General features: G+C 34.0%; 1 protein-coding gene across 3 annotated transcripts in view; it reads left to right on the forward strand.

Annotated features, from left to right (window-relative positions):
* Nucleotides 1-12,215, forward strand: part of LOC146998384 (uncharacterized) — a 133,063-nt gene that overhangs the window by 25,323 nt on the left and 95,525 nt on the right. Inside the window, exon 1 of one of the 3 annotated variants that reach the window (XR_015039413.1) lies at nt 6,573-8,966. The exons of the other annotated variants lie outside the window; for them this stretch is intronic. The gene's annotated coding sequence lies outside the window, so the exon portion shown is untranslated. Of the gene's footprint in view, nt 1-6,572; nt 8,967-12,215 lie in introns of those variants that run through there. 3 annotated transcript variants of the gene reach the window in all.

Here is a 12,215-nt window from a genome sequence, read left to right on the forward strand (position 1 = left end):
TACCGCTTTATGGATTATTTGATTGAGATGTAGTGGCAACGATAGAAAAATTATGAATGTTCTTCTGTAAGCAAATAGATTGTAAATAGCTGTAAATAAACTTTTTCGTGTGATAAAATGGCAACAAATTCAAGCGTCCTGTGGATTTCATCAAGGAAAGGTAAGCAGAAAGATTTTCTTAGCAAATATTGTTAACTGTTGAAGGTAAGAACAATAAAATATAAATTAGAACCAAGACAATAATGCAAAACAGCTAGTCCATTCACCTAGAATTGAACCCAGGTCGAACTACCAGTGCTTAGCGAATTTACCGCTCGACCGCTGGTGCGACAATTATTTTTTTTTAAGAAGTGCATACACAACTTGATACTTTGAGCAAAGAAAAAGAAACATATTTCTGACATCAGCTCATTTTAATTGTAGCAACATTATTCTAAGCATAAAAAATATATATTATTTAGACGAGTTATTTCAATAAACAACGAACGAAATGGAATGAGGCACTTGAAAACTTTTTGCTGATAACATTTACTTTAAAAGCAGGAACACTATTAAAAGAAGTAAGGTTTGGCTTGTTTTCTTTCATTATAGCAGAGCACGCAAGAACTATCTGCTTAAAGGAAAGGATGCCTTCGTGGACTATTCTAAGGGAACCAGGCTCGTATTTACATTACAGATAAGGAAAACCACAAAAACGCTCACGCTTCAACATTTGAAGCAAATAGCAATACAATATTTCTAGCTTTTTCAATAAATTTATTCTCAAATACAAAAATAACTAAACAGGAAGAAAATGATAGTAATAATTTATACAAAAATTATAAACAGAAAGAAAGTAATAATAATATTAATTTACATAGAAAAAATAAAATTTTTGCAAGCATGCATTTTATTAAAAGAATTTTCATAATAAAATGAAAAATAATGGATGGGATCAATCATCTACAGGATCATACACAGCGTGCATGATCCTCAGCTTAACTTTAGCTTTAAGAGTTTCATCCATATTTTTTAATTTATTGTGAAAACTCATTAAAAAATGCATGTCATCATCGTAGATTTCTTGCGAGATCAACTCATTATTTCGTTCGGACACGATTACACCTCATTCGGATACGATGTGCTCCATACTAAAATGAATGTCGCCTTTGAAATCGTCTAAAGAAAGCCGCTTCGTTTTAGTTTCGCTCTGATTGGTCGACGCTTATCCCAAACTCGACGTAAAGTTGAAAACTTGGAACCTTGTGCCACGAGCCTTAAACCATGGACCTTGTAAAAGGTCCATGTCTTAAACCAGATTATGTGACTTAGTACAGACTGGTTGACTTAGCAACGCAGCTCGGCTTTAACCACTTATGCCCTTTATGCCTCCGTCTGAACACAGCCTTACGCGACATCTCTACAACGCAGCGAACACGCAAAATATTTCCTTCGCAACATGGCAATTTGTCGATGTCGATGAAACGTCGTGATGTGACCGCTTTTAGTCGTGATCGTTCTAACTTTTCTTTCTAGTTTATCAGGGTTATTTTTAGAACGAGCAGAAATTAAATCTACACTTTCAAGAATCTGAAGTCTGCACAAGATTCATTGTGTAATTTTTCATTACTTTATTTTATCTAAACACATAATTCACCTAATAAAATACAAATTTGGTATAAATGCTTTTAAAATTTAATTGTAATTAATGCTGAAAGACGCGTGCTAGATTAGTGTTTAAAGTTTTGTTAAAAATAGTTAACATTTAAATTTCTGTTTTTATAAATATTACAGAAAGATATTTAAAAATCAAAATAATCTATAAAGCAAGGTATTAATTGATGCATTTTCGATTAACAGGCAAAATTGCCGCTTGTATCTTTCAATGGAAAATTGTTTGGCACATGTTGTCCATTTCATGTAAAGTAATAGTTTTGCTTCAGCAGGCATATGAGTTCTTAGAATTACTTACAAAAGTTAGCACTGATAATCTTAGAAAATTTTCACCTGTTTGGTGTCGTAAGTAAAAGAGTGTTAGAGTACAGACTTAAATTGTGCAATTAAAGTAAGTAATGCGAGCGCTATTTGTCTAACTCCATTCGAGTTTTAAATAAAGTGAGCTTTAAAAATGTAGCGCAGAACTAGGTAACATGTAAAAAAGTAAATTGTTTGGAACACTAAGCATTAAATCGCTTTTTACCACAAGGCTTTCTTTTGGAGTAGTTTGGAAACTTCTAAAATCCAAAAAGTTTGTTTTTAATACCAAAAACTAAAACAGAGACTCTACGCGTAACGTCAAGGCTGCAAGTTATATTTTCCTCCTATAGCATTCGAACTTGAATTATACGCTTGTTTACGATTAACCATGTCAGTCTTGGATTAAATAATAAACAATGAGTAGAACAATGACATTAATGTGTTGTGAGATTTCAGTTAAAAACAAAGATAATCATCAACATGTTCAGTTAAAAACAAAGATAATCATCGACAAAACAAATTAGTTCCTAAAACAAAACATTCTTTATGTAATTTAATAAGCACAGCACTCTTTCTTCATACCATTATCACTGCATATTTAATTTAAAACTTAGTTCTTGATCAATTTTCTGCTTACGTGTTTATCATAGATTCATCATTGCAAGATCACAAAACTTTTAAATTATCCGTTAAAAAGTCATTTGGTATTTCACAACATTTGGTATTTAGTTTTAAATAATATAAGGTGTAAAAATATTTTTAATCGTCTTCATTAGTTATTGTGATATTTATATATTAGCAGGCACTCATAGATACTCGTAGAAATATATTTCGTCACTGAAAGGTGCCAATAGATTATCTATTGGCACCTTTCGGTGACGAAATATATTTCCGAAATTAACAGAATGGTTAAACAGGTTTTATAATTTGGGGATAATAATATCCAGCAAAAGCATTTATTAAGTTTAGGATTAATTATATTATGACAAAGTACTTGAGGGTTACCTGTGTCTAAGAGGGGATGCTTTCGTGAAGGACATTTCAAGGGAAACTAACTCCTATTTAGGTTACACATTAGGAAAACCACAAAACCTACAATACACCTACCCTGTTAGCTGGGAATTAAACCTGTCATTTAATAGTTTTTTTTTAAACTTGGCCTCTGAGTGGGCACCTAGCACTAGTGTTCAATATCTCATCAAACAGATTATTATTTCTCGCAACTTGTCCCTGTCATGTGGCTTCTACTAAAGAAGTACCAAAGTAAACATCCTTTAAACCAGTTTCTAGTTTTTATTTTACACACTTTGTCACCAGTTCTTTTTACATTACTTGATAATTACTTGTTTTCCCGTCGACTCTTTTCTACAAACAAAAGCTGTCGCCAAACAATTCAGCGATAGCAATGGATAAGTGAGAAATCACATTACAAATCATAAGATCTTCGCTTTGGTTTTATGGCATTCCATCCTCAATAAGCCAGTTTAGTTTTCATAAAGAAGGATAAACGTTAATTGCTATTTTTCGGTGGTTTCTGTAGCATTAAAAAAAGTTGTTAACATTTGGAACTTTTCTTCTGCACTACAATAAGCAGTAGAGAATTTTCGAATTGACGGGAAGATACGTTATAGAGGTGCGAATACTCAGCACACTATCTAGGTTCAGCAAAATGGTGCAATAAAAAACACCTCACAGTTTAGCGCAACTTCTTATATTTATGCAAATTTATATGACGCTGAATTCATGAAGTTTTTCTTAATGCTATTTTTAATACTTTTAAGGATTTTATCGCCGCAATAGGTGGCAAAAAGTTTTAATGGGTTTGTTTGTCAGATAATCTCAAAGCCTGAACTTATAATATTCATTTAAATTTTTCATATGTTGCATCCGAAACTTGCATCTGTTGATTATGTAGCTAAATAAAGAGCGGTCACCAAACGTTCGCCGGAATGATTGTCGTAAATTTCAAAAGATTTACTCAAACTTGCACAGTCTACAGAAAGCAGTTCATTCCGGGTTCGAATCTCGGGGAACGGGATGGCTGCGTGTGTGTTTTCGTGGCTTTCTGCATGTGTAACAGAAGAACGAGCCAGTTTCCTTTAGAAAGTCCTTCCCTTAGGCAGATAGCCATTATGTGCTTTGCCGTAATCAAATAAACCAAATCAGCCAACCAAGCCTAGGGCTATTTCCTCATTTGAATGGTTTTTCAAACGAGGAAAGTTTTCAAGCTATTCGTTGTAGAGGAAAAAAAATTAAACAACTAAATGACAAAATAAAAAAAAGGAAAGGAAGGGGATGATGAAAATGAATTTTAGGCAACGTAATTTTAGTACGAGTATGAGTATTGTGTTTCATGAAAAATGCCATATGTCAGAGCGCTTGGTTTCTCTTTCGACATCCATCATATTCTTGATTTATTATTTTCACACTTCATTAAACTTAACGCATCAGATACTGATGTCAAATGTTAAATGTGAACTTAAGGAAACATTAAAGGAAACAAGTATATTAGACGTGAAATATATGCGTTTGTTTCTTTGTCTACCATAGTGTGCAACTAACAGAATTCTACATTGTATTTAATCCTGATCGAACCTGTGTATGATAATTTGAACAGCTTAGAGAAATCTAAGTTGTTATCTCATTTTGAGCCTGATTTGTTCATGAATTCTTCAATACAACAATACACTCTATTATTATGAATATCTTGTTATTTGATATTTTAGAATTTTTTGAGAGCACAAAGTAGAAATATTTAAAGACTTTAAAATATTTGGAAGATTTTTTAGAGAACGTCTACTGGTAATTTCAAACCAAACTTCACTTTTAGTGTTCTGGGATAGTCTTATTCTTGCAGTTCCATGACGGTTACATATGCCGAAGATAATAGATGTTTTAGTATGAATCACGTGTGACTATCTGAGGGGGAGAGTGCTATTGTTTGGTTAACGTGATTACGGAAAGCCTCGAGGGCTATCTGCCTAAGAGGAGGGATGCTTTCGTGGAAAACATTTAAAGGGAAACTGGCTCGTATACATGTTGCACATGGAAAAAGCCACGAAAACGCCCATGCAGCCAGCCCGTTCGCGTGATTCAAACCTCGGACCGAACTACGAGTGCTCAACGACTTCATGTTCGCGGCCGCTGGTGGGCTGGTAGACTGCTTTGAACTAGAGAAAATGAGAGAGAATTAAACTGCAGACTATTACAGGGTGTCTCAAAAGCTCGTTGCCAAATTGAACATGCTTGTCTGTCATACCATGACAAACAAAATTTACATAGTAACTTGTGTCGAATATGCACATGGTGACCACTAGAGGGCAGTGTTCGCAGGTGTAGAGGGGGAGAAAGAAAGTAAATCCAAAGAGGTGTTAATACGATTTGTATTAAAGAATATGGCTAAATCACAGAAGGTGCTCAAAATTTCTTAAAGTCGCCACAATGCATATTTCACAATTTCGACACATGGATTCATGGACCCATTCAAAATGGGCAGGTGTGTCATGGACACTTGCTGCCGCTTCTACGATAGTCGTGACGAGATCTACGACCGATAGTATGGTTGTTTTGTATGCCATGGACTTCATGTATACCTACAGGTAGAAATCCAAGGGAGTCAGGTCGGACGATTGTGGTGGCTATGCGACTGGTCCGCGACGCCAAACAAGTAATGCATATCGGCGAGTTCTTGAGTTAGTAAACGGATTTATGCAGCTCCTGCAACTTCCTCGCCTAAAATGATCCCGATTCCCATTCTCCCATAAGCCTGCGAACATTGGCCTCTAGCTGTCGCCGTGCCGTCGTCGCATTTTCTGACTCAAGTTCCAATGTAAATCTTTTTTATTATGGTATGACAGACCAGTATGTTATTTAGATACACCGTGTAGAGTTTGTGTTTGAAATCAAATCTCAAAAGCACAAGGTACAGATGTTAGTAACTTTTCTTGTGACTTATAACCTACATCGATACTACATGCTTTGCTATAAAGAAATGAATTCTTTCATGATTGAGCCATCATCATACGTTCTGCTATAAAAATAATTACACGGAAATTGCATCATATGTTTTTTAGCGAAAGGACTGAAATCAGGAAAAAAGCGAAGAGGTTTGCTGAAGGTTTAGCGAAAGGAGTTTTTGCAAAAGGATTTTGATGACCACTGTACAGTTTTTCTCATTCTCAGTTTTTAAAGTCTCAGTAAATAATATACATAAGAGACTATTTTTGTTGAGCTTTCGTATATTTCCTAGATAGTATCATAGTTAGCTAACATTCTCGAGACATTTTCCTCCCAGATTTCTTGATTTACTTCATAATGTATAAAGAATTATTTTGAATATACCGCTTTTCTGAGAATTTTAAAACATTTTCGACAAAACTGTAATTTTCCTAATTGACGTACTAGAATAATTTTACAGAATAAATCCACTTCTTCATTTCATTAGTGATAATTATTTAAGGTACTCGTAGGTTAATATAATTCTAAAACAATTTTGTTTGAAGTTTATTCTTCTGTTGTAGTTTAAATGTGTCATATGGTTCTGCATTTTAGAACAGATTTTATTTTCTATAAAAATGACATGCTGAAAAATTAATGAAAAATTGCGATCTATAGAACTTCTCATTCTGTCATTTGATGATTGTTGAACTTGAAAGAACCGATCTTTATTATGATATTTGTTTGGTTTTTTTTTATTGGTGTAGTTACTTTTCTTCTTCTTGCTAGTCTTCTTGCTAGTCGACACAAATGCTTATTAAAGCAACGAAGCCCAAAATATTGTTTTTCAAGAGATCATTCATTTCATTTAACATAAAATTCAGGAATTGTTTCATTAATTTTATTATAGCTTGAACATGACGTGTGGAAATTCTATAACATACAAACTGTTATCCATGTAACTGAAAAAAATACACTGGTTATCATAAATTAAGGAAAAATCACAAAAATAGCGATAACTCCCTCAAAAATAAGCCAAACCGTGTAAAACTTGAATATGTTGCCAAGTAAGAGTAGCTGAGTAAAACTGCGATATGCAAATTAGTGGCGCTGCTTTCGGAATACGTCATCTGCGAGGAGCATATAAGTCCATGTTTGAGAGCAAGCCCACAATTTCACTGTGACAGTGACATCAGAAATCTGAGATAGCCAATTCGTAACAATGACATCCAGGCATCATTTGCCTGCAGAACTACGATGGAGAGCCATTGAGAGACTAAGTCAGGACAAAGTCAAAAAGAGGTAGACACATGGCTAAATGTGAGTCCTTCTGTGGTTCATATACTTTGGAGGCAATTTCAAACCACAGATTCGGCATCTAGGAGGTTCAGCCAAGGACGGCCAACTGCTACGACGAGCGCCGATGACCAATATTTGACATTATGTGCACGCAGGAATAGAACTGCTACTCCGACTCTTTTTAGATCCTCCCTTGCTGCAGCCACCGGAAGGTTGGTGCCAACGTCAACTATGCGTAGAAGGCTTCACGAAGGTGGTCTGTTTGCGAGGCGACCAGCCATTTGTGTGCCGCTCACGTCACGCCATAGAAGGGACCGTTTTCATTGGGCACGACAACATGTTGTAATGTATTTTGCAGTAATTTACAAAACAGACAATCTTCTTAGTAGAACATAAATTTTATTTCTAGTTCACGGTGATAGACAAATTTTATACAATTCTTAAGTGGCAAAATTTGCATACTACTCCTAGCTGGTAAAATCTTCAGAATCCCAATCTTTTTGAAACAATATCTCACGTTACTGAGTAACGGTTTAATACAAATATGGCGTTGCCACTTCAACAATATATTTATTTATTAAATAACAAGATATTACAACCTCTCCCCCCTCCAGATAAACGTTTTTTTTACGTTTTTTTTTTTTTTTTTTTATTTTTTATTTTCATAACAACAATATTAGCACAATACAGAATTGAAATACAAGATGTAACGTAATAACATACACTGAGGAAGAGAGGAAGGAACAAAATATTTTTTATCTATATAGAGAAACAAATTATTTAATCAGGCCAGGGAGTACGACTTAATGCGTCTACATTTTTATGGTTTTTACCACTTCGATGAACGATCGTGTAATTGTAGGGTTGTAGTACTAGTTCCCATCTCATAAGTCGTGGATTTAGACTCACATTATTTTTGAGCCAAACTAAGGTATTATGATCGGTCATGATGAGGAATTTAGTATGCCCGTCTAAATAACATTGAAGTTTCTTTACAGCAAATATTATGGCGGCGCATTCCTTTTCTGTGGTAGAGTACTTTTTTTCAGTTTCTGTAAACTTCTTACTGAGGTATAATACTGGATGTTCATTGTCTCGTTCATCTTTTTGAGCTAAAATTACACTCACACCAAAGTTTGAAACATCAGTTTTCAAAATAAACTCCTCACTGAAATCAGGTGAGTGTGACAGAGGCTTTTGTGGCAGTATTTCTTCTTCAACAACTTGCTCTTGTCTGTTTAGTTTCTTTAAAAACTTCTCCTTGACTTGCATCTCAACTCCAGAACTTGGCAATTCATCTGGAACTTTTAACTGAGAATCGTTTAATTTTGTCAGTTCTTTCTTTTCAGATAGTTTTTGCTTGTCGCGAGATGAACCTTTTTTCTTATCTGTTACTTGCATTCTCATTGAATGTGGCAACTTTGAGTATCCTCTATCATGTTTATGCCTCTTTGCTAAGTTTTCTGACGCGAGCTTATATTCTGAATGTATTTTTAATTTCTCAGCTTTAAGCACCTTCATGAGTTCTTTTATAAGAAGTTCTTTGATCTGCTGCTAACGAACTGTTAAACACATCTTTCCTTTTTGGAGAAGAAGGAACTGGGGAACTTGTAGAGGGACAATCATACACATGATCCATAGAAGATGAATCACCAGGTAAATAAGGTGAGTCAACTTCCATATAAATAACTTCAGTTTTCTCATCAAGAGATGAACGCTTAGATTGTTTTTCAGATTTCTGTGAAGCATTGACAGGAGCTTGACTTGCGAGGAGGGTGAGTATTGACCAAATTACTTTGAGTTTTAGTACTATTATTTGTTTGGTTCTGTATCAAAGATGTATAGTTCTGCATTTGATCCCTATATTTTTCAGGAATATCAATTAATTCCCTTTCATTTCCATTTTTATCTATTTTCCTTTTCACCAACAATCCATTTTCTTTTACTTTGAAATCATTTGTCTTGCTGGAATTTTCATTTTTAGCTTCGTTAAGCAATGACGCTAGATCTCTGCTTTGATGCTGAGATTCAATGAATTCCTTTGAATTAATATTAATCACTTTCTTAATTTCCTTGTCTTTCTCATCAGCTTGCGGTAAAATATCTTCATCAGTGTCAATAAACGTCAGTTTTTCTAGTTTCTCCATTTCGGTTTCTCTATTTCGATTTTCTTCACGAGATCTTTTTACTTGAGATCGTGTCAAAACTGCATTTATTTTTTCTAAATTTAAGAATGATTTATTTTTGAACAACTGGGCAGTTTTGTTACCCAATACATATCTGCCTGGATCATTTGTAACAACAGCTGCCTTTGTCTTTATATGACCAAGTTCGCAATTAATTTCAACTTTCGCTAACGGTAAACACACTAAATGGTCATTTAAAAGATATTGTACCCAGACATGTTCTCCAGTCATTTTTGCGTTATCTATGTATTTCCGAGAAATAACATCAACAGTGCCTCCTGTGTCTCGAAGAATAGGCATTTCATGCCCATTAACTAAACCGTTAATTGTATATGTCTCTAACAAATCATCATTCGAAGATACGCAATTCATCTTTTCACTTGGTTTTAAGCGAGGACACTGAGGCTTAAAATGTTCGTATGATCCACACTCGAAACAACGTGGTCGATACCTTTTGTCATATAAATTTTCTTGGTTCTTGTTTTGAAATTGACTTCTTTGTCGGTGATCTTTCTGGTATTTTGAATCGTCCCATTTATCAGAATGCTAAAAATGAGGCGGATGCTCTATTTTTTTCACAAAATTATCATAACGCGGTTTAAATGATCCTTTGTTAATTTTCTCAGTCTGATTGACAGAAAATTTCGGTTTTATTGTTTTTCTCACATCTTCAAAATCTTCAATTTTCTTAACTATTTCAGTAGGTGAAATGATGGTTGTCCATTGATCCATAAATGTTCTTTGAAATCAGGAGAGGTACGCTTTTATATTTGATCAACCAGCATGAGATCTTTTAGCTGTTCAAAAGTTTTAATGTTTAATCCGTTAAGCCATCCTTCTAAATAATTCTTTAATTCATAGCAGAAATCATACCAAGTACTTTCAGTAGATTTTTGGTGTTTATTAAATAGTTGTCGAAATTTTTCCGCACTCAATTTAAATTGTTGTAACAGTAAAGTTTTTACATATTCATACTTTTTCGCGTCCTCTTCTGGTTCTCTAGCAATAAGCTGAACAATGTCGGGAGGTAGCAATGAAATAAGTTGAGTCACTTGATTTTCAGCAGGTATATTCATTATTTTAGCTTGACGCTCAAATAACACCAGAAATAAACTTATTTCATCTTCTTTAGGGTTGAAACGTGGCATGACATCGTGAATTCTGATTTTTAAAGGCTGCTCAGCTAACTGCGTAGTTTCTACCGACTGTGCTGATGCAGCCATTGCTTCCAACTGAAGTTTCTGTAGCTCAAAGGCTCTAATTCGCTCTTCTCTTTCACGCTCTTCTTTACTTTCTCTTTCTTCTCTTTCGCGTTCTTCTTTTCTTTCTCTTTCTTCTCTTTCGCGTTCTTTTTCTCTTTCTCTTTCACTTTCCTTTTCTCTTTCTCTTTCTTCTCTTTCACATTCTTCTTTTCGTTCCCTTTCTTCTCTAATTGCAGCCAATAGTTCTCGAGTAAACTCCTCATCATAATCTGGACTTTCAGTAATCAGTTTATGCAACTGAGCAATCTTAAATTCAGGTTTCACGGTTAAACCTAACTCTTCTGCTAGTACTTTTAAATCCTGTTTTTTACTTCTAGCTAAGAATGACATGTTGACACAAGTTACCTTTATTAGGCTTCCTTTTGAAATTGAATCTAAAAGATCGTACTTGTACTAAAAATGTATAATTTCTGGCGAGACTTAATTTCTCAAATACGAAATTCACACTAACCAATTAGAGAGAATTATTTAAACAACTTTGCCAGGTTGGCACAAAATACCATAATACTACGTCGGGTTGACGTTTTAACTCACTATTCACAAGCCTCGTTAGCTATAACTATATAAACACCTTTGCCAGTTAGGCAATACAATGAAATTTTACCCACGTCAGTTTGACAACTTTACTATATATCTCTACACCTGGTTGGCGATAACAAAAACAATTTTTTCCAGTTTGGCAATACAACTTTTAGAATATACAATCTGTAATACATCGGGATGACGTTACTATCTATCACACGCCTGGATGGCGAGAACTAAGAAAAAAACTTTTGCCAATTCTGCAGTATAATCAAATCACACTACGTCAGTTGGTGCTACTTTGGTAGATGGTTGCACGGATTTTGGCGATTTTTTTTTTGGCGAGTAATAAAACTTATGGTAAACCCATTGCTGGATAAGTTATTTATGGTAACCGATACTTTGTTGTCATTTTATTAAAAAAATAATGTGTTTTATTATGCATAACTTCCGTGTTTTAAATATTATTTATAGCTTCTAAATATTAAAAATCAATTTAATTTTACATTTTTATTTAAAATAAAAATTTTGTTGTTTATAATATTTTATATAATTTTATGTTGTGGATGATGTAATCAATGACGTCACCTTACTTAAAAAGTAATTGGTTTTATTAATATCTATAAATTTAATCTAATGTTTTAAACATTATTTATGGCTGTTAAATATTAAAATACAATTTAATTTTGCATTTGTTTTAAAAATGGTTTTATTATGAATGATTATTTAAATAATTTTAATTCTATGCGTGACGTAATCAGCTCCTTGATTGGTTACTGAATATTTTCTGCATTACCGCGCCATTTTAAAATTTTATTATTCATCTCTTCGAATTCCTCACATTTCAAATGGAATGGATATCTCCGTTTCGAAGATCAATGTTGTTATTGGTAATTACCAAGAATTATTGGTATTGGAATAAAAAAATTGCCCTTTGAGACCTTATTTTGGCCAACCTGTCTTTCCTAATCAAAGATTTATTTTTAAATTGTTAATAGCGTCAGAGGAAACTTATTTTAAATTTTTGGAGGAAACCTCGCTAATTGCTTCTTCA

Source organism: Stegodyphus dumicola, chromosome 2, assembly GCF_044657685.1.
Source record: "Stegodyphus dumicola isolate Sdum_Otavi_A_Nest chromosome 2, ASM4465768v1".
In the NCBI taxonomy this organism is placed as follows: domain Eukaryota; kingdom Metazoa; phylum Arthropoda; class Arachnida; order Araneae; family Eresidae; genus Stegodyphus; species Stegodyphus dumicola.